Genomic DNA, 27,630 nt, shown 5'->3' on the forward strand with positions numbered 1-27,630 from the left:
TTTTCTCCTGAAGAAGTCCGGGTTATTCCCAGTCTTCAGGTCGAATCCTGAAAATCTACCTGGAAGTCAATTCCTTTAGTTAAATTTGATCTTTATTAAAACATAAATACAATGTTCTGGGCCACCGTTTCAACCGGTAATAGTCAATAACCCTGTCATTTAAATATATTTCAAATCTCTCCCTAAGAGCTAGTTTTAGTATATGAAAGAAAGAAAATATTCATGCACCAGTTACATGAAGGATTTGCACATTCATTGATTCAAGCATTTATTGAGTGCCTGAGCTAAACAATGAAAATCAAAGATGGGAAAGTCAAATCTATTGTTCTCACATTGCTTACAGCCTAGTCACACAAGCAAACAAGTAGCAGGACACTGGGTGTGGGGAAGATGACCACAGAGGAGATGCGTGTGACAGTGACGTGAATCCAAAGGCTTGTGGTTCCAAACGCAACACCTATTTCACAGTTGTGTCTCTTGTCCACTCTGTGTTTGCTGCCCAGGATTAGCTGAGCAGAAGCAGACCAAATAAAGAATCTGAATTAGGTAAGACTCAGGAGTAAAGACAGAATTTTGTTGCAAGAAAATGCGCTGAATCACAAAAATGTTAACTGCCAATAAGTATCTCTAGTCCCTGAAGGAGTGACTAAATCTTTCAAAGGTGTTTACGAAGGGGGCGGGAGAAAAGCTGTCTGAAGAGGTAGGAATATGCTTCTGGAATTTCCTTTCTGCTAACCTGGGCTCTCTACTTGATTAATCAATCATTTTATGTCCTTTTTGGTGTCTGATGTTTGCATAATGATCTAATGGAAAAGAGAAATGAAGACAGATGCATTCATTTGCATTAGTTCACTTATACATCGAGGCCTACGGAACAAAGCACTGCAGTAAAATTTAGGCAAGTCAATATATACTATTTCTTTTTGTGTGTGATTTAAATTGCAAATATTCCTCTCTCCAAATTAAGCAGGACCTTTAGCAAAGATTGTAGTCCCTCCAAATTAGCTAGCAGCACAAGGAACAGACGATGCCTAACTGATGAGGGATGAGGTGGTTTTCAATTTGACGTTTTCCTTAATCACTATATTTAATTATCTTAGGGAAGAGATTTTAGGTGTCCATCTGTATCAACTCACTCAACATAATCAACAAGAATCTCACTGATAGAATGGGATTTAGTTTGTTGTTTCTCTTTGGGTTTGCAAGTCAATCCTTTTGGTTACTGAACTCCAGAAAATTTTAAGAAAAATCGCATCAATGCCTGGCAAAAACAAAAGAATTTGCCAAAGTTCTTCTAGAGAAATAAGAAAATTTAATAATAGAGAGGTTTACAAAATTAATATGTGTCATGGTTGCGTTCCTTTGTGAAAATTCATCAAGCTGTGCACGGATGATTTGTGGACGTTTCTTATACAGGTTATATTTTAAGAAAAAGCTTTAAAAAATTAAAATGTAGAAAACTGTAGCCTTTGTATAGACAAACAGCAGCCACTTAGAAGTTTTCATAGAAGACCCCATTTATAATAGCTAAAAGATAAAATTCCTAGGAAAAGATGTCACAAAAATTGTGCACGTTCTATAGAGAAAACATTAAAAACACTTCTGAAGGATATGATAGGAAATCAGAACAAGTGGAAAGGCATTCATTCATTCATTCAATAAAAACTGAGCCTTACTATGTACCAGGCACAGTTCTTGGCATTGGAACTACTAGACTGAACAAAACAGATAAAAATCCCTGCAATCTAGGAAGTTCTCTTCAAGTGGTCTATTCTTGGATAGCATAATCAAACATCAAAAAATTTCACCCTAAATTAATCAGGTTAACAATCTTAATAAAAATGCTGATAAAGGTTTTTTCCCCCTTGGGGATGGGGGGAACAAAATATATTTTACATTGTTGCAAAAAACCAGAATTCATATCCTTGCAGGAAAAACTCTGTGATAAATCATGTTCTCAAAATATGCCAGCCTGTGTTTAATGTTGGTATAGAAAGAATAAAGAAAGACTGTTCTGGAAGGCTGAATGACACAATGGAGTTGGGACTGATGTCCTCGCTGCCCATCATATTTCCTGCTTAAGAGAGATTATTAAAAGAACCAGATGGCCCAGAAGCAGGGACTTGTGGTGGAGAGGCTGGCAAAGCCCTGTGTCTGCCCTATCCAAACTGGCCAGAGTCTAGATCTGTTTGGACATACAAAAAAATAAACAAATGAATGAAAAGAAGTATCATAGGCACAAGGCATTCAGAACCAATATTAGACCTTTTATTTTTGTGTTACTGTTTTGTGTTACATAAAAGCATGGCACAATAGTCTCATTTTGGTCTGTGAATCTCTTGGTGTCTGGTAAGCCTTGCCTAATTGCATATTTAAAAAGGATTATTAGGTTTAGACCAGAAAAAGTGAGTCACCCATAATTTTTGGCAAGTACCGAAAAGTCAGGAGTTAAGTGAACATGGAGTTACCAAGGGGTAATTGTAACAACAGTTGCTGAGAGAGGAGAGGCAGACAAAATGATTATAGCAGAGAGCCATGAAGGGCAGTCCCAGGACAAAACGTAGGGTTATACTAATACAACCTGGGAGGGCCGCTAATAAGTGGGAAGTAGTGTTCTGGATGGTTCCTTAGTGGGTATCCCTTAGCTAAGTCTTGAAGAAAGCCTCAGTAAGGCAAAACGAGGGAGGGGGTAATTTGTTAGAGGCAGAGGAACAAAAAATTGTAGGAAATTACCTGGGTCCTTGAGAGTGAATGCAAATCCTTCAGTTCAGTTTGCAGCTTCTTAACTCTGGCTGGATGTTGGAATCACCCAGAGAGCTTTTAAAACACTGATGCCTGGACCTACCATAGATCAAATGAGTCAGAATCCCTGTAGATGGGGAACTGGGCATTGGCACTTTATTGAATTAAACGTTTTATTTTGAGATAATTATAGATTCATAGGTAGCTGTAAGAAATGATATAGAGAGATCCCTCATATCTTTTTCCCAGTACCCTTAATGATAACATTTTGAACTCATATCACAGCCAGGACACTGATATTGATTCAGTCAAGACCCAGAACATTCACATTATCTCAAGGATCCTTCATGTTGCCCATTTATAGCCCCACCCACTTCCCTCCTGCCCCCTTCTTCAATCCCTGGAAACCCCTAATCTAGTCTCCATTTTTAGAATTTTTTTCTTTTCAAGAATGCTATATAAATGGAATCACACAAGGTGTAACCTTTTGAGGTTGGCTTTCTACACTTGGCATAATTCCTAGTAATTCGCCCGAGTTGTATGCATCATTATTTGTTTCTTTTTATTGCTGAGTAGTGTTTTCCATGGTATAGACATGCCACAGTTTGTTTAAGCTTTCACCTTTTGAAGGGCATCTAGGCTGTTTCCAGTTTTGGGCTATTATATACAAAACTGCTGTTTTAGTTTGCTAAAGGTACTGGAAATGTAATATACCAGAAATGGGTTGGCTTTTATAAAGAGGATTTATTAAGTGACAAGTTTACAGTTCTAAGGTCATAAAAACATCCAAGCTAAGGCATCCAAGGAAAAGAAACCTTGACTCAAGAAAGACCGATGGCATCTGGAACACCTCCGTCAGCTGGAAAGGCACGTGGCTGGTGTCTGCTGGTCCTTCGGCTTCAGGTTTCAAATACACTTTCCTGGGGACATTTTCTTTCTGCATCTTGTTTCTGTCTGTGTTGGCTCTGAGCTTTTTCCAAAATGGTTCTCTCTTCAAGGACTCCAGTAACAGATTAAGACCCACCTTGAATGGGTAGAGATACTGCTCCACGGAAGTCACCTAATCAAAAGGTCCCATCCCCACAATTGGATGAGTCACATTCCCATGGAAACAACTTAATTTAAAAAATCTCACCCAACAACAGGTCTGTCCCCACAAGACTAGATTAGGATAAAGAACATGGCTTTTCTGGGGTATATAACAGCGTCAAATCAGCACAACTGCTATAAACATTCGTGTACAAGTTTTTGTGTGAACACAAGTCTTCATTTCCTCAGATAAATGCCTAGAAGTACATTTGCCAATCTAATAGTAGTTTCATATATATATATATGAACAATATAAATTATTTATTTAAATAAACTGCCGAACTGTTTTCCAGAGTGGCTGTACCATTTTATATTACCATCAGCAAAGTATGAGTGGTTTTTCCACACCCTTGCCGTCATTTCATGCTCCCACTGTGTTTTATTTCAGCCATTCTGATAGGCATGTAGAGATATCCAATTGTGGTTTTAATTTGTATTTCCCTAATGCCTAGTGACGCAGAACATCTTTCACGTACTTATTTGCCATCTGCATTATCCTCTTCAGTGAAATGTCTCATGTCTTTTGCCAATTTTCGAATTGAATTGTTTGTTTTCTTTACTGTTGAGTTTTGAGATACTAGTGCTTTGTTGACTATGTTGTTTCCAAATATTTTTTCCCAGACTGTAGATTGTTTATTCATCCTCTTACCAGGATCTTTCATAGAGTGATTTAAAAAAAATTTTTTTGAAGTCCAATTCACCATTTTTTCTTGTATGGATCATGCTTTTCTCAAATTTAGAACACTTTGCTGAGCCCTAGATCCTGAAGACTTTCTCCAAGGATTTTTTAACTAAAAGTTCTACAGTTTTATGGTTTACATTTAAGTCTGCAATCCTTTTTGAGTTCATTTTTGCATAAGGCATGAGATTTAGATTGAAGCTAATTTTTATGCCTAATATAAAATGTCTAATGACTCCAGAACCAATTGTGGAACAGCTTATCTTTACTCAGTTGCTTTTGCACCTTTGTCAAAAATCAGTTGGGCATATATGTGTGGGTGGGTCTATTTCTGGGTTCTCTATTCAGTTTCACTGATTTATTTTGCCTACCCTCCACTAATACCATAGAGACAGTATGTCCGGAAATTGGGTAGACTGATTCCTTCTATTTTATTCCTCTTTCTCAAAATTGTTTTAGCTATTCTACTTCCTTTGCCTTTCCATATTAACTTCAGAATACTCCTGCCCATATCCAGAAAAACCCTTGCTAAGATTTTGATAAGAATTACATAAACTTGCATATCAATTTGGGAAGAATTGATGTCTTTACTACGCTGTGTATTCCATTCCATGAACCCAGTGTGTCTCTTGGTTTATTTAGATCTTTGATTCCTTTCATCAGCAGTTTGTAGTATTTAGTGTACAAGTCCTATACATGTTTAGTAATATTTACACCTAAGTATTTCATTTTTTGAGCAACTGTAATATAGTATTTTTAAATTTTGTGTCCATATATTCATTGCTGGTATATAAAAATTTGGTATATCAAATATATAAATGTTTTATTTTTTCATGTTTATTTTGTATCCTGGAGCCTTGCTGAACTCACTTATCAGATCTAAGAGGTTTTTTTGGTAGATTGCCTAGGTTTTTTTACAATCATGACATCTGCAAATCAGTACCATATTATTTCTTCCTCTCTGAGCTGCAAGTCTTTTGTATGCATTTCCCTTTTTGTCTTAGTGTACTGAACTTCCTGCACTAGCTGAAAAAGAGCAGTGACAGTGGACATCCTGCTTGTTGCTGATTTAGGGGAAAAGCATTCAGTCTTTTACCATCAGGTATAATGTCAGCTGTAGGTGTTTTGTAGATGCTCTTTATCAAGTTGAGGAAGTTCCTCTCTATTCCTATTTTTCTGAGAGTTTTATGTATATATATATATATATATACACACACATATATATATATTTTTTTTGGATGGGTTTGAATTTTGTTAAATTTTTCTCCTGCATTGATTTGATATAGTCATGTGATTTTTCTTGTTTTCCCTGATAATATGGTGGATTATATTGATTGATTTCCAAATATTGAACCAGCCTTGCCTACCTGGAATAAACCCATTTGATCATGCTATTTAATTCTTTTTATATACTGATGAATTATATTTGCTAATATTTTGTTGAGAATTTTTAATATATATTCCTGAGAGATATTAATTTGTCATTTTCTTTTTTTTTTTTTTTCTTGGACAGGCACCGAATCGAACCCGGGTCTCCAGCATGGCAGGCAAGAACTCTGCCTGCTAAGCCACCATGGCCCACCCTGTCATTTTCTTTTTTGTACTCTCTTTGGTTTGGACATCAGAGTGATATTAGCTTTGTAAAATGAGCTGGGAGATATCCTCTCCTTTTCTATTTTCTGGAAGAAATCGTATAGAATTGGTGTTAATTCTTTCTGAACACTTGGTAGAATTTTCCAGGGAAACCATCTGGGCCTGGAAATTTCTTTTTGGGAGGTTTGAAAATTACAAGTTCAACTTCTTCAATAGTTATAGGGCTATTCAAGCTATCTACTACGTATTGGGTAAGTTGTGGCAGTTTGTGTTTTTTGAGGAATTGGTCCATTTTGATTAAAAGTGAATTCTTGTAGGTGGGGAAGTGGACACTGATATATTTATTTAGGGCTCCCCAGGTGATTCTAACCTGAGAGCCAAGCCTGAGAGACACTGATTTTAGAGCATGAGGAAATAATGGTGGAAAAGAAAACAGAGACTAGACCATGAAAGATCCCAGGGAAGTTCTCAGATTTGAGTTTTAGAAAACATTAGTCTATTGGTTGGGGGAAGCAAGGATCTGGTAATGGTGGCATGAGCTGCCAGGGAGGAAGACATGGGACTGAGGTCAAGGAGAGTCATTAAAAGGCCACTGCAGTAATATAATGTACTAGTTAGGTTAGGCTGGGCTGCATCAAGAAGTGGATCCAAAAATGTACAGTGGCTCAAACCCAACAGAAGTTTATTCTGCTTACATACAAGACCAAGGTGGGCATTCTTGATCAGCTGCCTGCTTCCCTCCACAAAGAGATTCAGGGATCTCTGCTCTTTTCCATTTTGTGGCTCCTTCATCCACTTGGTCTGTGGTTTCCAAAACTGCACTGAGGTTCCTTAAGTGCACAGGGAACTCATAGGACCACCATGGTACATTTTACAACTTTGGGAGAGAGTCACAGCCATACTTCATAGGTCACACACAATCAAGACTCAACTTGGCTTGAGGTCATTCAGTTTCAACATTAGATAAGCTACACTGCTTTTGATCACATCATATCTTTCTCAAGCTGGATTTTCATTGGTTTCTGTGATAAAAAGCAAATTCCATGTGAAAGCCAATATAGAAGAGGAAATGAGGGTGGTCAAGTCTGATAAATTGAAAGGTTGAGAACTTGTGTAATGCCCAGCAAGTGCACACATCCCATTGTAGGTACTTCTGGTTTTTTTTAAGGTTAAAGTACACATATTTCTTTCTTCAAATTACAGATTTTTTTTTCAAATGGTTACTAAGCTGTTAGGACAAAAGATATATTAAGTTGTTTGGACCCAACTACTTAATAAATAGAACTATTAGTATTTCATTTAACCCAGGGGTGCTGTAAAACATGAAGGAGACACTAGGACTCTGTAAACTGAGAATGTTTGAAAACTTCTACCTTAGGACTATTCTGTCTGGTATTTAGCTGACAGAAGTGGAGAGAGAGCTCTCTTAAAAGTCATCACCGGCCTGCTTCCTCTCACACCAAGAGGGCAAGTTCCCTTGCAGTTAGCTGTGAATTGCAAGGGAGGCTGGGAATTAAAGTCCAGACAGGAGCCCAGGAAATAAGGGTGGGATGGATTTTTTAGGAGAAGGGCAGACTATGCCACACACAGGCAACAGATGAGAGACGGAAATCCAGCCGCGGCTGTCATGGACTCCAGACATGTTAATGTGGAAGAATTGCCATGAGTTGGGGACCAATTAGAAGGTGGGGAGGAGGAAGAGTGAAGGTCAAGAGGACCTTCAGGTTTCCGGCTTGTTTTGATTGGGCCATGCTGGGCTCCCTCACTGAGATAGCAGATCTAGAAAACAAGAGGGGGTTTATGTTGTGAGGGATTGGAGCAAGAGGGATTGAAATAACGTCACATAGGGCGAAACTAAATAAGACTTAAATATTTGGGAAAGACATCGTCTTAGGATAGCTTTTGTCATACTCCAAGCTAAGTGGTTTATAAGACCATCACCCTATATCTGTAGCAGAAAATACATTTCAAAAGCAACCACAAATGGCACATTCATCAAAACAGACATGGGTGCTCTTTAATTCTGAAGTTTTATCAACTAGACAGGGATTTTTTAAATACGAAGAAACTGTGAAATAAAAATGCAGTTGATGAAAACCCTTTACAGTAAGTGAAACAAATTTTGAGCGGCTAGTGATAGATAGTGGTTTCTTCCCTGCTACATCCTCAGTGCCTGGGATGATGCCTGGCACATTTAGAGTTGTTCCCTGGTGCCTGCTGAATGAATGAACACATCAGTCCTAATACGTGGGATTATCACTGGGTGATGAACATTGGCCTGTGGCAAGCAGCAGAGTTGCTGGATGGTACAGAAGCAAAATGGTAAAGGAACAGAATGTGAACAGGGATGGACAGAATTATTTCCCTAATTACTTGATTATTTTTACCAATGCCTTAGTAAGGGGCATTGGGGCTCACATTAGAATAGTGTAGCTATAACTGTATATTAATTTTGCACAGGAAATTATTGCTCACACAACAGTCTTATCTGCGTATTACTTTCAGTGTTGCCACTAGGAAGTTTATTCCCCTCAGGAAATAAACAGTTGCTTTTTCCAATACTCGTTTCAAGCTCTCGCATCACCCCTTGGTTCAGCAAAGCTGCTGGGATCAAAGTTTGGTTTTGGTGATGAACTGCTGCATTTTCAGCCTCAGTTCTTGCACCCAAACTAGCCAAGAAAGGTCTTCTGGCACTTTCTACCTCTACATAGTGACATGAAGGATGAACCAGGATTCCTCTCATTCCCTCGCAGTGTAAGCACACGTTAGATTAGTGGCAGGGATGTGGAGCATGTAAATATTACCTAGTACAAATATTTACATGAAACAAAATTATGATTTGGGAGGGTTGATTAATATCTGTATGGTCTCTGGAGCACCTCAAAAGAATGGGGGTATACAAATATGCGTATCAAATATAAATATCTGCAACCCATGAAAATACGTGATATGTAAAGTAGGATATTTTTAAATGCATAGAATGGATAGAGAAGTGGATTCACTTGTTCATATAAATGATTAAAATAACACATCTCCTAAAGCAAGAAGTAAAAAAAAAAAAAAAAAAAAAATCACTGCTCTTAAAATTTAACAATACCAGAATTCTTTCAGTTTTCTACTTCTCCAAAATCAGTTATTTAGATTGTCGAAATATGCTATTAGGCTCCCCAACTTCACAATTTATTAACAAGTTATTTAATTTTTCTGGGTCTCCATTTGCTTACATCCAAAATAGGGATAATAACAGAACCCACTTTAGGGGGTGTTGTGAAGATTGAGTAATAAATTTTTTATAAGGAACTTCTAATAGTACCTGTCACGTGGTAAATGTTTAATATATGTTAGCCATGATACTATTGTTGTCATTATTATTATTTGCACATTGGCAAATCCCAATTATGCAGATGGTGTTTTGATTGCTTTGATGATAGGACAAAGCAATAAGCGGTGGTTTTCAACCTTTATTCGAGTCTTTACAGACTTCATTGAGAATCTAATGAAAGCCATGGACCCTCTCTCCTCTAAATTTTTGTATAAAATTTCAGGGGAAGTCATGGGTTCCCTGGATTCCATCTATGCACCTTACTTAAGAGAGTTTGACCTTGAAGATAAAATTTGAGCAATGTGAAAGTCAGAAGAACACCATATACTAGGTTGACATTTTATCATTTGTGTGCATGGCAGGTAGGGGTCATGGAAATAGGAAATAACTTCCAAATCTATCAATCATATATTTCCACACAGTCATCCATCAATGATATATTCCTACACAGTCATCTAGTAATCTAAATGAAATTATAATTCAAGATAGCAGAAACAGGAAGTAACTCACTGGTTGAAACTTCTTTTTCTGAGCAGGATGACCTGAGAGGTAAACATTTAGATGTGAGAATCCATGACGGCCAGCAAAAAGCACTGGGCAGGATATCCAGTAACTGCAGTTCACTCAAAGTCCTCAAATAATTTGACTTGGGAAAACTTTCCATTTGGGACTTTGTACTTGTAGGGGGTATAATCACATTTTCAAAGTTTTTGGCATGATTGAAAACTGGAACCGCCAAGTTGAACTTAAGCAACTGGCACTGTATGCGTTGAAGTTACTCTGATCTTCAGTGTTTCCCTAGAGAAGTTAACTTCATTCTTAGATTTACTTGTGCACTGTTGTGTTCCAAATATATTTTTTGAGCACCTATAACTGCCAGACTCTGTGTAAAGGGCCGGCATTTCAAACACCAATAATCACAGTCTCTGTCTTTCTGGAGCTCACATTCTAAAAGTCTAAGAGACAAATGTCAATACTAATAACTGCAATAAATTGCTTAGTGCGTAGCATGACCTGGGAGCCTAAAGGGGACCAACAGCTCAACCTACAGGCTTGGGAAAATTCCCCATGGGCTATGGATGTATATTTAGAGGTTTAAATTCTTTAGATAACAGTAGGAAATTTGTTTGCAGTATTGCTATCAGTTCCATTTTATAGGTAGAGAGTGGAGATGCTTTAAGTTGTTTAGCAAATTAATGAATTATTGTTGGGAGGAAAACTTTTTGTGTCTTTTTGGATATACTTTTAGCCAGTGTCTTATGTTGAATAACTATTTAGATATGAAAAACCAGAGCTCCTGTGATAAGATTGGAATGATCAGATGATCTGTTCTGGGACCTCAGCTGAACAACAGGGGATGGGAGCTATGCTTGCTCTTGGATGGGTGAGAAGAACAGACCACCACAGAAGTGAGGGAAGACCCTGTTCTACTAGCAGCTGGTGAGAGCTCCTCATCAGTGGGTGAGGGAGCTTAGCTAGTGCCAGAAATACCAATCAGGGATGTTGCTTCTTTAAAGATATCTGAAAGGACAGTGCTTGGGGTCCCATTGTGCCTGAAAGGGAAATGGAGGGAGGACGTACTTCAAGAAGAAATCAGATTTTTTAAATAGTAAGGGCAAAGTGGGACTTAGAGCAAAACTTGCTTGGCCTCCTCCTTCCACAGATACCTTAAGCACCCATGAAATCAGCACAAGCTAAACAACCTGACAGAATACAGAGATCAGGATGAAGAAATCCCTGATATTTTTAAAGACTATCATTTTCAAGCAGTTTACACTTATCAAAATGTTTTCACATCCATATATAATTTAACTCTCAGGGCAATCCTGTGAAGAAGAAAACATTTCCATTTTGTAGATTTAGAAACCGAGACTTGAAAATTAGGATCTTTTTGTTAAGCAGAATTTTGTATCTCTTTTAAGAATATGAAATTGCCTCTCCATATAACTGAAGGCTATCACACCCATCATAAAGTAATTGTTGAATAATTTACACTAAGAACACTATTAAGCAAAGGGCTGAAAAATAAGGCCAGTCTTAAGCAGACTCCAAGCCATCATGGTAAGTGTAAATCAGCCCCTCTTACTTTGTTATAGATGCCTGTATATCAGTATATCAGGGCATTTATTTGACTTTCCTTTTTTTTAAAATGAGACTTGAACCATTTCAAATAAAGGAACAGATGGAAAACTAATTGTGCGGTCACTGCAGATAACCAAAAGGGGCAAAGCATCAAGGATCCCTGCGGACTCTCCATAGAGAAGCCAGACAGCCTGCAGCAGTGAGTCTGAACATAATATTTATTAGATACCTACTGAGATCCCACTGAATTCAGAACCAGAGAACGCTGTGCCAAGGACAGCTTTCATGTCCTACCTTTGGCCTTCTACACCCTAATCAGGAGGGCAGCCTTCTCTCCTGGTCCCTCTTCTGATTAAGATCTTTTCTTTGGCTGCCCATTAGGGCAAACAGCAAAGGTTTGGAACAAACAAGTCTATAATCTTTCCTCTTTAGTTCAGTTCCCTTGTATCAGCAGTCCAGTTCCATATGTAACACCTCATTCCCTGAATATAAGCATTCAGGGAATGCCGGCCTCACTCTGTGTATGAAAATGCTTTAGCCCTATCTTCCCCTGATTCCTTCATCCATCCAACCATGCACCCGTGAACCCACCCACCTTTCCATTCCCCCATTCATCTGTCCCTCCATTTATTGAATATTTGTTGTTCATGTGCTAGTTAACAATGAATGAGACATAAAGTTAGTTTCTGCCCTCAAGGATTTTATAGTTTAGTAAGAAATGCAGATTTTAAGCTATTAAAAACCAAACAAATTATTACAATTGATTAATGAAACAAAGAGGAAGGATTCTAGTCTGGGGTTAACTAGAGACGACTACTTGAAAAATATTTGCAACTGGTACATTAGGCCCTGTAACAAACCAAGTCATATCGTTTTGGGCAAGTCACTAAACCCTCTTTGAGCATTAATCTCTGAAATGAGAGGACTGAACTATTTTAAAATGACTGTATTTCATTGATTTCAAGATCCCATCACTTGTAAGGTACCCTGTTATTTCATTTACCATAAAAGAGAATATACTGTGAATTAAATTACAACATAATGCCTTCTTGTCACTAAGATTTTAAATCTTTTTTTTCTTTTTTTAATTTACATGGGCAGGCACCGGGAATCAAACCTGGATCTCTGGCATGGCAGGCAAAAACCCTGCCTGCTGAGCCACCGTGGCTCACCCAAGGTTTAAAATTTTATTCTTCTTAAATAATCCAAAGTGAATATATAAAAAGGAAAATATAAGTGAAGTCAACTGGTGAAGGAATTCCTATGATGTCTTTACTTTTACCCTTCGAACCATAGTCACTGAAGCCCGAATTGTCCTCTAGGCTATCAAGAGCCCTGGTGATGCAGCATTTCAAAAAAATGTCCCGTGATTGTCTCTTGAATTTTCTTTTAAGCTATTGAGAGTCATTTGACTCATTGATTGAGGTGCTTGTGCTTCCTCAATCTTACTGCAAAACGTCAAATGAATGTTTACAGGCAAAAATGCACATTCCTTCCTGACACGGTCCTTGATGGTTTACTGCCTCAAACTGTAGGGCCTTACATTCATGCAATCATACACTAGGAATTAAAACCAAGTAATAGCAAGTCCAGGCAATAATGATGACATCAAACTATCACAGGCTTGAGAACAATGGTAAGATGTATCCTGGTTTCATGGTTGTTAAAATATGGGGAAAAAAGTGGGTCTTAAAGTTAATTCGATGCAATGTGTTCCTCCAAATTCTATTTCAACTGGAGTTCTTAAGGCATCTATGCAAGGAGGGGGCCAGTTAGGTGAAGCTCTAAGTCCCTTGTCCTGCCTTCAGCTGCTTCTATCTGTTTTCTCTCTTGTTCTTCCTTGAGAAATTGCTTCAAAAGAGGTTTCTACTGGTTAAAAAAAAAAAGCCAAGTGTGAAAAAACTCTTCAGATGGCACTTAGTTATCACATAGGTTAAGCTAATGACTGTTCAACTTCTGAGCCCTTCACTGGTGCAAGCTTCTTCCACTGCCTGGGAAGGGTCTTAGCAATGTGTTCATATGGTTATACATTTCGGTAAAATTTGAAAAAGATATTGTTTTAGTTTGCTAGCTGCTGGAATGCAATATACCAGAAATGGAATGGCTTTTAAAAGGGGAAATTTAATAAGTTGGTAGTTTACAGTTCTAAGGCTGAGAAAATGTCCCAATTAAAACAAGTCTATAGAAATGTCCAATCAAAGGCATCCAGGGAAAGATACCTTGGTTCAAGAAGGTCGATGAAGTTCAGGGTTTCTCTCTAGAGTGAGAAGGCACATGGTGAATGCAGTCAGGGCTTCTCTCTTGCTGGAAGGGCACGTGGTGAACAGGGCGTCATCTGCTAGCTTTCTCTCCTGGCTTCCTGTTTCATGAAGCTCCCCGGGAGGCATTTCCCTTCTTCATCTCCAAAGTGCTGGCTGATGGACTCTGCTTCGTGGTGCTCCAGCATTCTCTGCTTTCTCTAAATCTCTCATTTTTTCAAAATATTTCCTCTTTTATAGGACTCCAGTAAACCAATCAAGACCCACCCAAACGGGTGGAGACATGTCATCCCCTAATCCAGCTTAATAACCACTCTTGACTAAATCACATCATCCAGGGAGATGATCTGATAACAATTTCAAGCATACAGTATTGAATAGAGATTATTCTACCTTTACAAAATGATATTTTGATTAAAACATGGCTTTTCTAGGGGGCATACTTCCTTTCAAACCAGCACAGATATTTTAGTATTCTTTTTCTTAAAGAGCTCCCTCCCCCAGATTGTGTATGATTCTGACACCACATAATCTAGATTTGCCTTTGATAATACTGCTTTACATATAGCATTTAAACATGTTGGCACGTAGAGTCACAAACATTATCCCATCTGAGAGTCACAAACATTATCCCATCTGAGTCTCACAGAAACTCAGATCTTACACATGAAAAATATGAAGTTTGCAAGGCTGGACGACTTGTCTAAGGACACACAAGTTGGGGAAATAATTTTGTTAGAACTTAAAACAAGGTGTTCTAACTCTAAATTTAATCTTCTTTCTACTACATCATTTTGATTAATGTGGCTTGTCTGACAGGTTGCCAATGTGACTCATCAAAAAAAGTTCCAAATTCTAATAAAAAGTATGGAAGCATTTTCTTTCACTTCTTGAATATAAATATGAAACATTAAAATAAATTATAGTTCAAGTGAATTGTGAAAATGACTTTCACAAAATGGGTAAAATATTACTTACTGATTTGTATTGCATTAGTAAGCTGCTAAACTTTCATTTGGAGGGCCACATTAGTTCCAGAGGATAACAACTTTGTGTTGAAATTCACGAGAAAAATGCCTTGCTCAAGATCTAAAAAAAGACTTACTCTTTATTTTGGTTGTTAAATCTTTGCTCAATTCAGTGATATATGCATACATAGGAATATATTTTTCCCATATCTGAGATCTGGATACATATTCCCTGAAAAAAATATTACTAATGTCTTTTTTCCCCATGGCATATTTTTCATTAACATTCATCATGTGGTCTGAGTACAATAGCCAGTCCTGTTACTGAGCACAGATGGAACACAGGGCTGTTTCCCTTTAAAAGCACAATGCCTACCAATGCCTTTAAAATCCATTAAAGAATATCTCACCAAGCCCACCAGAGCACGACAATAATTGCTTCTCTTACCCAGGTGATAAAGGACATATCTGTCAACTAAAGAAGTACAGAAGCAATTAACACCTCAATACTCTAGTGGGAAATTGCCTAAATTAAAGGAATAACAGGGATGTTTTATGGTTATTGTATTGCTAATATTTAGTTACCAGCAGGGCTGTAGAGTGCTTCAGTCATCTCCCATCTACCCTCCCACACATGGAACAGCCAAGCCATTTCCAACCCCCACATGTGCCGTTTTAACCGGGACTAGAGTCACTCTCAGAATTCTCAAAGAAAACCATACAGAATACTCTAGTCATCATTTTTACATAGGTGAAAACAGGTAAAAAAAAAAAAAAAAAAAAAAAGCAGCTTTCAAAAAGAAAAGCAGAAAGATACCTGAGGAGACTGTGAGAAAGGGGGAAGACTGTTCATTTACTTTGGCTGGCAAATGGATGAAATCAAAGACAATCTTAAGTCACCCAGTTTAAGACCTACCTCTGCTTGCTTCTCTTTACTACGCGCCTATAGTTACCACCAGTCCCTGCTTGAATATCCCCACTGGGCGAAACTAGTCCTTTCAGAAAGCTACCTAAGTTTCTCGGGATGGCTTCAGTTAATAATAACTGACATTTGCTAAGCACTGTAGATGTGCGAGCCCGACTTAAGATTCTGTGCTGGACAGACTTTGGGGTGACCGTCCATGCTCCCTGCCTTCTGATGTTCAATGCCTGTGCATAGTTCCCTCACCACGAGTAGGGATACCCACCTGTGACTCGTTTCTAACTAGCAGACTGTGGCATAGGTGCTGGGATGTAAGTGATTACGTGTATGTAATTATGCATGACAGACCATAGGGGCTCTTTTGCTGGAGTCGTTCCTTCCCTTGCTGGCTCTGAGGAAGCATGTGGCCTTGTTGGGGCTGAAGGTGGCCTTTGGCCAACATTCAGCAAGAAACTAAAAGCCTTGGTCCAACAGCTGCAAGGGACTGAATTTTGTCAACAAATTGAGTGAACTTGGAAGCAGATCCTTCCCCAGTCAATCCTTAGATGAGACTGCAGCCCCAGCTTACACCGTCACTACAGATTTTTGAGAAACTAAACAGAAAACCACATAAGCTGTGCCTAGACTTTTGACCCACAGAAACTGTGAGATAATGTGTGTTCTATATAAATCTGCTAAGTTTGTGGCAATATTGTTACAGAAAAATAGAAGACTAATATAGATGCTTTATATATCTTATAAAGATATTCAATCCTCATTCTCTCAATTCATACAATGGGAAAACTAAAGTATGAAGCTTAAGACACCAGCCTAAATTCACACAGTGGCAGGTGGCAGGGTTGGAATTAAAACAAAGCAGGATAGTTCCAGAGCCTGTGTTCCTAACCAGTAAGTTTGCTGGCTTTTTGTACTTATTACAAAGTTCTATCTTAGGTTGCTTCTAAATCTGATTTCCTATAACTTACTCTCTTAGCATGGATCAAAAATTCAAATGTAGGGTGGGCCGCGGTGGCTCAGCGGGCAAAGTGCTTGCCTGCTATGCCGGAGGACCTCGGTTCGATTCCCGGCCCCAGCCCATGTAACAAAAACGGAGAAACAAAAATACAATAAAACAAGAAAGTGTTTAAAGATGTTTCCCTTTCTTCCTTCCTTCCTTCCTTCTATCCTTCCTTCCTTCTCTCTGTCTTTCCTTTAAAAAAAAAAAAAAAAAAAAAAAAATTCAAATGTAGGTGCTAGTCAAGACCACATAAATGAACGAAGAAGGTGGTGGGTAATGCAATCAGTAGTGGTGAGAGGCTGAAGAACAACAGGCACTGCCTCACAGCATTCACTGACCACCCCCCCCCATTCATCTGTGGGCTGCCCTCAGCCAGTGGGACAATGCCAAGTGGCGACCTCTGATATGGGGTCTAGTTCTGCCTCCAAGATGATGGAGTTCAAATGGCTCTCTTTTCCCTATGACTTGGAATATTTGAAACCACTGATCATTTTTGTTCAAATCTTCTTTTCCCCTATTTACATGAGTGGTAGGATGAAAAATCTTTACTGTTCTCTTTTGCAGATGCTCTTCCTGATACTTGCTGGCTCTGTGTGGTATCAGCTGATGGAAATACCTCTTCTTTCCTATCTATGGGTCTGGGTCTGCTGTGTACACCAAAATATGGTTTTTCCAGGCAGTTTCCATTCCACCAATACTACTTCTGGTATTTTTTTTTATTACAAATTATCCAAGCAAATTACACATGCATTCTGGTATGAAACTCAAATGAAATAGAATTTCATTTGACCTGAGAGTCCCTCTCCTCAGAGGGACTGTCCCTCAACTTCTTATCCCATTTCAGAGGAAACCACTGTTAAGTTTGTGTCCAACCTTGCATTTCCTTTACAGACACTAACATTTAACTTAAATTGACTCAAACAATATAATTACAAATTGCTTTGTTTCTTTTTTTCAAATTGTCTTGTGGCTGTCCTTTCATGCTTGTATAGGTTCACTATATACTTTTTTTTTTTTTTTTTTTTTGGCATGGGTAGGCACCGGGAATCGAACCCGGGTCTTGGCATGGCAGGCAAGAACGCTTGCCTCACAACACACCTTTTAACAATTGTGTAATCTTTCTTAGAATGGTTGTGTCCTAATTTATTTGACCACTCTTGTATTGACAGATATTGTACGCTGTTTCAAGTGTTTCATTAAAATAAGCAATTCTTCAATGAGCATCATTGTATACTCTAATTTGCCAGCTTAAAAGACACATTCTGTTCCAAGTCCTGCCCTTTTTCATAGTCTTGCTCTGGCCATTCTGTTACTGACCAAGCTCAAACCATTTGCTCTCTCATGACTGACTGAAGGCACTCAGTACTTACTCGTCAAAAGTGAGTTGGGAAAGGTCACTTCCAAAAGGGTTGGGAAAGGTCCCTTTGCATACCCAGAACCCCCTTCCCCAAAAGCCAAATGATGCTCCATCTCAGGGGCACCAAGTGATGGTGACAGTGAATATTTGGGAGCCTAGTTAAATTTTTTGAGAGCATTTCTTTCTCAGGTTAAAAAATAATGATTTAAAAAAAATCACCCTATCTTAAAAGTGGGAGAGAATGGTTATCTCTTTGTGCAAAAGTGTGAAGATTACCATAGACTCTTTTCCCAAAGATGTTGGAAAAAACTTAAAAATTTTCACATTTTGATTGCTATGTCTTTGAAAAAAAAGTGTCTTCTAAAAAATTAATATTCCTAGTAATTTTTCTGCATCCCATAATCCTTCACAGTAGAAACAGACATTCTCATTCATTTTTAGCCTTTTGATGTATCTCTCATGTTTATCCTTATGGTTTTCCTGCATCCTTATAGCACTTTATATAATCAGTATTTTAAATAGTCACCATTTCTGTTTTAACTTTAATGGTTTTTTTTCCCTTGGCTCTTTGTGTCTAGAGAGCAGAAGAGGAGTCCTTGCTACCATAATTACCACTCCCTTTATCTGGACTTCTAGAAAGAACAGTTCCTTGGTATGCTTTTCATGTAAGAACTGTAGCTAATAGCAGTTTTTAAGGACAATTAGGAAAATTTTTCCAGTGTTTCTAGCTCAGAACAAGAAGAATATGGGGAAGAAGCCACTGCTTATAAAAGATGGTAAAAAATGATCTTTTAACATGGTAAAATACTGAGCTACTCAATTCCAGCGATGCATCTCTAGTGGCTTCAATCTTCAACTAGAAATGATGAATTTAAGATTGAAATTAAAGGAAAATGATGCCAAAGTAGGTGAAGGGATATTAAGAGAATACCCTAGACTATTTAGAATATATTCAAATATCTAGAGTCAGGCAAATTACCTCTTAGAGAATTAAAGAAATGTGTACATGTGATTGTGAACCATAAGGATAAACATGAGAGATACATCAAAAGAATAGAAATGAATGGGAATTTCTATTTCTACTGTGAAGGACTAGGGGAATCCTAGACTTTTAAGACTGATGTCATGTCTTGGCAAAATTTTAGAAAGGATTATTATACTACTGAAGAGAGAGTAAAGCATGGCAAAACAACATCACAGATAAAAACAATATATTGTGACAGTGTTTTAGTATTTCAGGGGGCTTTTGGAAAGATCTCTCATGATAGCCTGTGGACGCGATGGAGAACTGTGAGCTAGAGGTTTATGGCTCTCAGGCTCACTGAGAATAATGCCTGAAAACTGCAGATCACTGTGAATGGGAGAGGGGGCAAGGTTTCTGGTAGGGTGCACTGACGCTCTTTCCTTGACACTTTTGTGTTCAGAGTTCTTACCACTCTACTAGATGCTTGTCAAATGTGTGGCTAATTTCCTGCTAGTAAGGGTAGTAAATATATGTGATGACCAGGAATTATCTTAGTCTGCGAGGTCTGCTATGACAAAATGTCACACACAGGTTAGGTTGGCTTAACAAGAATTTCGGAGCTCTTGGTTTGGGAGGTAAGAAGTTCAAAATCAGGGCTTCAGCCAAACTATGTCTTCTTCTCAAAATCTCTAGCATTCTGGTGCTAGCTTGCTGCAATCCTTGGCTTGCACCTCTGCCTCCCATTATGGGGTAATCTCTCTCTCTCTCTCCTTACGTTGGCTTTTCTGGTTGCCACTGACTGCTGGCTTCTTCCTGTGATTTCCTTTGACTTCTGTGTCATAATTTCCTCTCTTTATAAGGTCTTCACTCATATGGATTATGACCCACCCTTATTTAATTTGGTGACAATTTAACTAATGTCTTCAAAATGTTCTGTTTTACAAATGGGTTCACACCTACAGAATACAGATAAGATCTGAACATGTCTTTTGTGAGGTCATGATTTAATTCCTGATAGGAATCAAGACTATTTATATCAGGTTGGAAAGATAGGATGTACCATTTGGGAACTGGTATACACAACTGAAAGATCAGGAGCTTTGAGTGAAAGAAATCTTAAACTCAAATACAAGCTCTGTGGTGGTAAACCTGATCAAGTTACTTAAGCTTCTGTGAGCATTATTTTTCTCCACAAAATTGGGATAAATCTCACTTTTGAAAAAATAGATGATTTCTGATACATAGTAGATGTCCAGTAGATTTAGTTCCCTTCTTCTTCTCCTCTTCATAAATCTTACTAGCTAAATATAGTAGGAATAATTATGCAGACAACTGAACAAAGGGTAAAATGTGCCTGGCATTTTATGGAGCACCAGTACTGATAAAGGGAAATCTAGCTCTTCAGAGCAGTACATGAGAACAGACCTATAAGTTTTAGTTAAATGTAAGTTAAACATAAGAAAACATGACTTCATTAAAAAAATACATAATGTTTACTTCACTTATTGAGTAGAACATCCAGATCAGGGGTGGTAATGGTTTTCTCATACTCTGTTTTCAGACCACATCGGGAAGAAGTCTTCAGTTTGGCTGCCACATATTAAAGTGCACTGACTGACCAACTGGAGAAAGACTACCAGGGGTGGAAAACATTTCATATAAGGCAGGGTTGAAGCAAGGGAAATGTTCTACCTGGTTAAAAAAACAAAACTCAGGTAAGTGATGAGAGTTGTATTAAATATCCGAAAGACTTATTTGGGGGAAGTTCAGAAGAATTAGAGCCAATGGATAGAGGCATCAAGTAAAATTTCATCTCACCAGCATAAGGAATACTTCTAAATGGGCAGATATATAAAAGAAGTGGGGGTTACCTTGTAAGATGCAAATTTTCTATCATTTAAAGTACTGAAACAGAAGTTAGATGTGGCATTTCCTATATTGAAAGAGGTGTGTGTGTGGAGGGGCCTGGAGAGTTCTGTTTCGATGTTATTAGAGAAAGAGCGATAAGCGTGCTACAAATTCTACTCCATCATCATTCCATCTCATTTTCTAAGGGTTGGTATATAATATTGATGTGATCCTAAGGTAAGTGAGGAAAGGAGAGGCTTTAATTCACCAAACATGGACTGCACACCAGCTATGAATGCTGCAAGGCAACACTTTTTGAGTAATTTTTTTAAAAAAGAAACATTTTCTTGAATTTAAGGGACTATAACCTAAATTAGGGCAATAAATCTAGAGCTCATGAAACAATTGCAGAGCAACTTGAAACTGGATGAGCTAAACTGCCAAAAGATTCAACAAAGACATATTATTCTGGGTGTTCCTAAAAGGAAAGTGAGAAGTTTTAGAAGAGCTCCCACGGGAAATGGAATATGATATATGGGGAAGAACACTGGCGTTACAAAGGTAAGTTCATTGTATCTTTGTCTGACATGAAGAGATAGGGTTTGTAAGAGAGAAGTGGGTTACATTTAGCTAGGGAAATAGCACTGCAGAGTAATCCTCTGACATTGCTCTAGGAAATCCACTCTCCCATTTGCCTCCTCTCTCTACAAGCCTTTAGCATTCCCTTCTCCTCTTTTCTCTCATCTCTTATTTCACTGAGAAAATAGAGCAATCAGATGAAAATTAACATATCTTCTCAGCACCAGATCTTCCACCCTCCTGCCTCTGTGCCCTCCTACTCTGCCTTCTTTCCTGCTAAGCTCTTCCCACTGCATGTTAGATAGCCTCCCTCTAGCCTTTTCAAGTAGTTGCTCTCATCCCCTCCCTCCTGCATCAATTTCTCCTGCTTTACTAGATCAACCATATCAGCATACAAACATGCTGTATCCTCTCCCATTGGAAAAAAAAAAGCCCTCCCAAGATCACCTTACTCATTTCATTTATTCAGTGTTATCTTAAAGTTTGCATTACGCCAAGTTTTAACAAGGGAAGCAAAAAACATACACTTATGGGGGTACCAGCTTAAGAACAACTATTTAAAAGCCTGCTTGGCCAATTTTATTTTATTTTTCATTAAACTGAAAGTCCTGAAAATCATCAATGTATAGAATAAATTGGAGCGGCCAAAAGGAGCTGTTAGTCAGCCCCCTCTGTGCTTCCTAATCCTAGCAATGACCACAGCCATCTCATTAACCTACCTCTAATCAAGAATGCTAGTCAGGGTGGCTGAGATGGATTCTGTGACCTGGACAGAGACAGAGGTCACCAACCTCAGAGGCTCGGAGTCACTTCACACTTTGGAGATACTTCTGAGCAGAGGCTCAGTGGGCCTCAAGAAATACAAGCTTTTATATCTCATTCTCATTAGGGATCATCTCCATTATCTTCTCCCTTCACTCACTCCTCAGGACTCTGGGCAAGAAAATCTGTCAAGGGTTTTCCTAAACTTCACTATTTTCTAGCTCTTTGATTTGGGAAAGCTACTTTAGCTCTCAGTACTTAAGGCTGCACATCTCTAAGAGTTAAACTAACCAAACTTTCTTCTGGGGGAGGTATTGTGAGGAGGAAAAAAGACACTTATAAAAATTATTAGGCCAGTGCTTGGAACATAGAATGCAATTGTGATAATTAGTATTTCTACAATTATCTATATCTTTTCACTTTTTGGATTGGGTTACTCTTATGATCATTTTTCTCTCATTATTTCCTAGACCTTAAATTAATATTATTTAGCCTCCCATTTCTGTTTTAGTGTTGTTTTTCATTTTTTTTAGCAGAAGCCCCAGATACATTCCACTTCCATTCAAGAACCTGTTTTTGCACCAAAAACAAAAAACACAACTACTTATCAGTGTAGCTACAAAGTGCATAGAATTTACGTTTTCAAAGTCATTTCTCCCAAGAGTTTCATTCCAAGCCAACGTTTCCCAAAATCCAATGCATATAAACACTGATGTATGCAGGATGATTCAAGGGGGGCACATAAACATTTTTCCAGAGTTTAGAAATTCTTTTAATTTATATTAGAAAAAGTAGAATTAGCACATCAGCTCATAGATATTAAAGATTAGGATAACACTAAGTCCAAATGTAAATCAAATATATAGAAAATATACTTAAAATAGTAAAAATTACAGCACAGATGGGACCCAGAGATACAACAAAAATCACGAAGATGCCATGTGAACTTGGGAAGCTCTTCAAAGTCATTTAAGGCCAGTGGATAAGAGAGGAGTATTGTTGGGCCCAACTGTACTATTGCACAGTAAACTCTGTAAGATGTTTTTTCACCTTCCCCAACTCCAATAAAGTAATACAACTTGCACCCAGCCTAAATCTCTAAAGTTACTTAATTTTAAAACCCTGGATTAAATTCTTTTTAAACCAGAGAGAGGAAGAATGTTTCTTTAGTGCAAAAGCAGCAGAGGGAAAAGTTTCTCTCCTTAGAGCTCTTGTGGGCCTCTCCTAGTGCTTTGGTTTGCTAAAGCTGTGGAATGCAATATACCAGAAATGGGTTGGCTTTTACAATGGGAATTCATTAACTTACAAATTTATAGTTCCAAGGTTGTGAAAATGTCCAAATTAAGGCATCAATAGGATGATATCTTCTCTGAAGGAAGGCTGCTGGCATTTGGGACACCTCTGTCACCTGGGAGGGCACATGGCTGGCATCTGCTTGTCCTTTGCTCCTGGGTTTCACTGCTTTCAGCTTCTGGTTCCAGTGCTTCCTCTCTGTGTCCTATGAATTCTTTCTTAGCTTCTCCAGGGCTTTTCTCTGTGAGCTTCTCTTAAATTCACCTCTTTCAAAGGACTTCAGTAAAAGGATTTAGATCCACCTTGAATGGGGTGGGTCACATCTCAATTGAAATAACCTAATCAAAAGACTCCACCTGCAATAGTTCTGTATCCACAGAAATGGAGTAAAAGAATGGCTTTTTCTGGAGTACATAACAGCACCACACCAGCACACTTTGTGAAAAAGTTTCTCAGATGCTGGGACACTGTGTTAGCTGCAGTCACTCCCATCTGATTATTGTATGTGCCATTGCTCCTACAACATAGGGGCTTGGGAAATATCGAACGACTATACTAATTCTTTGCAAATCATTTTTTCTCAAATTGCATGCAGGAAGAATTATTATATAAAAATAACTTGCTGCATATGTACCACTTTATTATATTTCCCCCATGTTTACCAAAAGCGTGAGAGAACTTCAAACATAATAGACTGTAATTTCTCTGAATCGCTAATGAAAGCTGCAGCCCTGAATGCACAAATCATGCTGCTCATTTTGCCCAGTGCTATTTGTGGGGCACTCAGTATATATACCCAGCCACATCACAGACGGGATCAGTTCCCCAAGGGAATCCTTAACATGTACCTGCCATAAGAAGTATTAAGTTCTGCTTTGCATTGCTCTGTTTATAGACTCCAGTTATGTTTGCACATTTTTTAGCCTGTTTCTATAGCATAACACTTGAATAAATCATTTTAATTTTGTCAATTTTATTAAATTGTGCTCAAAATGTCTGTTTAGGTATTATAAGACAGCCAAAGATTTTCTGCTCAAACAGAAATGTATGAGGCTGGAGTAAGACCTCTGGCCTTTAAAATTCTCTAGATGCTACCTGACCTGTATTTTATTCATTAGTCATGGACAGGAGACATTTTCCCTATAAATGTTATATTTGGTGCAGCCTCAAGGTCAGTGTGAATATCTGCTGCTCAGCTTACCATGAGTCAGGAAATATGTAGTAAACACAGCTAGGTTGTAAGTTTTGTAGTTAAATAAATTCCTCATAAAGTAACAGACTACACAGAGAAAACAAAACCTCCGTGCCCACCTTTGCCTGTTCATTCATTCCACAGGTATTGACTGAATATGTACTATGACTAGAGTATGCAGTAGGGACACAGCATGAAAAGGATATACAAATTACCTACCCTCGTGTAGTTTACATTTTAGCATGGGATTCAGAATTTTTTTTTTTTAATCACATTTATAAGTCGACCGCAGATAGTGATAAGTAGTATGGAAAACAAAACCAACCAGGGTTGGGGGAGAATTTCAGACATATCTGCAGTGCTACAAATAGTCCAGACAAAGGACCTTGTGACCTTTGGAAGTTCTTTCTGAAGAAGTGATGTAGTTTAGCCAACTCATTAAATATTCAGTATTTTCAATACTTGTAAACATCATTATTTGGGATTCTTTCTTAGTGAGGATGCTGAGGGGCTCAGGTAAGGACACCTGGGTCCTTAGTCCCCATTGTCCTTGTCTCGGTCCACTGGGTGCTTGGCAGGATGCAGGGACAACCTGACTGAGCAGCAAAGGTGCTTACCACTTGGTATTTTCCTGGCTTGGACATGTCCTCACTAACTGCAGAGTCTGATTTAATGTTTTTTGGGTAGTATCTGCAGGGCCATTATTTTAATGATATTTTTCTATTTGCTTGATTCATCTGACTTTGGTTTCTATCCCATGAGACTGACCCATTTTCTGGAAGGGCTCAGTGGTAGAATTAAACAGAGGAGGCTGAACCAGGTCCCCCAAATCAGAGTAAATGCTCTTTGTACACAGGAACGGTATTAGAGCTATAAAATCCTAATATAAATGCTTCACTATATATCTGCTGTAATAATGAAAATTTAGACTGATGAAGCACCAAATTGTGTGCATAACAAAGGCAAGAAAATGTTGAACAGAGACGGCAGGACTTTCAAAATTTCTGTCCTTTTCTCTTTAATTCAAGGTTGCCAGTTTCTCCGTGGTACCAAGGGGGCTATATAGTTTTCCAGACTTTGATTTTTTATTATTGGTATTGACTCTTCTTGGATGTATTCTAAACAGTTTCACTATATACATTTTAGTCGACTGGAAACTTCAGACTCTCAGTTTTATAGTTTTACCCCTACCCCCAATTTTAACTGCTTCCCAAATACCTAAATGTGAGAAGCAGGGAGGATTGTTATCAACGTCATCCCATTATGACCAAATTGATAAGTGATGTTTCCTGTAATCTCAGAGGCGGTGTGGGGAACAAACCACGCAAATTTTGTATCTTATTCTGGCTACAGACTTAAGAAAATTCACCTGGGGAGAATCAAAGTTTGGAAATGCAATAGATATGAGTACTTGCCATCTTCCTGCATTTGTGAATTGCCCAGAATTCTTTGTCAAGATGAGCAAAAGCAAAGAAAGAGTCTCCCTGGAAAGAGGAGGCAAGTCAAATAAGTAATATTCTATCTCCTAGATTTGAGGTCTTATGTTACATCCTGTTTTTTCACTAGTATTCAACAGAACAAAATTAAATGCCTCATCTCCATAGGAACACCCATAATTTTTGCAAAATCTGCCAAAACCAGAGTGTGCACAAATTTCCTCTAATAAGGTGGATAAACTCACTAAGTGGTCAAACTTCAATTCACCAGTATTCTGTCAAATAAGGAGGAATCAGCTCAATAGTTCCTATTTAATAGATGGATAAGTTAGGTAGAATATGTCAATTCATGACACCTTTGTATTTGGAATTCATATTATTTTGGAAAATAAAAATACTTGGGCAGAAATTAGATTGACAACATACCTCCTTAATATAGAATGCGAAGCCTCTATCCTAAATGGAAACTTCTGTGTACTAGGGACATTCATGTCAATTTTTTTCTATAATCATTATTAAAATTTTTATAAAACCTTATGAAAGACTAAAAAGTCTTTTTATTTTTACATTCTAGGCTATGAGAGACATAATTAAAATGACAAGTTTCAAAATATCATGAATAATGCATCCCCCCTTTATCAAAAGCAAATGCATCTTGCTCCTAAGAGATGTTTACTCCATTCCCCTTTCTGGGAAGAGAAAAGGAAGGGAATGAAAAGATTTACAGTGAGAACTGGCATTTAATGAAAAGCATATATTTGAGTTATGATTATAAAATAATTCCTGTAGAAATTGTGAGTTTAGACAGAGGTAGTTAGTTTCGTTATGAATGACAAATAAATTATATATATCAACATTCAAAGTTTCCTCATTAGGGCAGGATTATCAAAAGTTATTCTTTATTGTGTCACAGAAACAGTGGAGTCCATGTTTTAAAATATCCTATTATTAGGAAATGTCTATATATATGTATAAATATTTCCTTCAGTAGGCACCATGTAGACTAATTTCTAAGAACAGTCTAAACTTTCAGATAACTTGGATGGGGAAGCTGAAGATTCCTTCCACTACTCTCCATCCTCCCTCCAATAGACTCTCACACTTCCACTAGAGAAATGTACCAATATGGATGGTTAAAACCAACCACCATCGCTGGATCATTTAAAATAAGGCTTTGGCTCCTTTAGAGTCTCGGCTCCCTTGGGTTTGCTTACTCTCCAGTAGCTGGGGCAGTAAAACAATACTGGAGCTTCATATGCATTGTGAGGTGCCTCTGTACTGAGATCCAGAGACAAATAGATAAGTCTAGCTCTCCTTTATGTCTTCTTTCCCTTAGTGTACTTTTCTCTGGACTCATCTTTCCTTGTTACGAAGAAGGGCAGCTGGAGCATAAGCACAGGAGAAAGGGACAAAAGCTCTAAGCTTACATCTGGCTCTTACAGCTCCATGTGATCCAATGTAACCTATCAAAAGACCACTATGGGAATGTTCAGTGGAAGCTCCCCCGAATAATAACAAGTACCCACTTACCTGGCTTTTTCCTCTGT

The 27,630-nt window shown here is 38.1% G+C and overlaps 1 protein-coding gene and 1 long non-coding RNA gene across 8 annotated transcripts in view; one reads left to right on the plus strand and one right to left on the minus strand.

Annotated features, from left to right (window-relative positions):
* LOC143642664 (uncharacterized) overlaps positions 1-6,500 on the plus strand; it is a 48,943-nt gene extending 42,443 nt beyond the window's left edge. Inside the window, exon 7 of the long non-coding RNA XR_013155783.1 lies at positions 6,024-6,500. This is a non-coding gene — a long non-coding RNA (uncharacterized LOC143642664). The remainder of the gene's footprint in view (positions 1-6,023) is intronic.
* GRIP1 (glutamate receptor interacting protein 1) overlaps positions 1-27,630 on the minus strand; it is a 733,183-nt gene that overhangs the window by 173,617 nt on the left and 531,936 nt on the right. The window lies entirely within an intron of this gene.

This window comes from Tamandua tetradactyla, chromosome 7 (assembly GCF_023851605.1).
Source record: "Tamandua tetradactyla isolate mTamTet1 chromosome 7, mTamTet1.pri, whole genome shotgun sequence".
Taxonomy (NCBI): domain Eukaryota; kingdom Metazoa; phylum Chordata; class Mammalia; order Pilosa; family Myrmecophagidae; genus Tamandua; species Tamandua tetradactyla.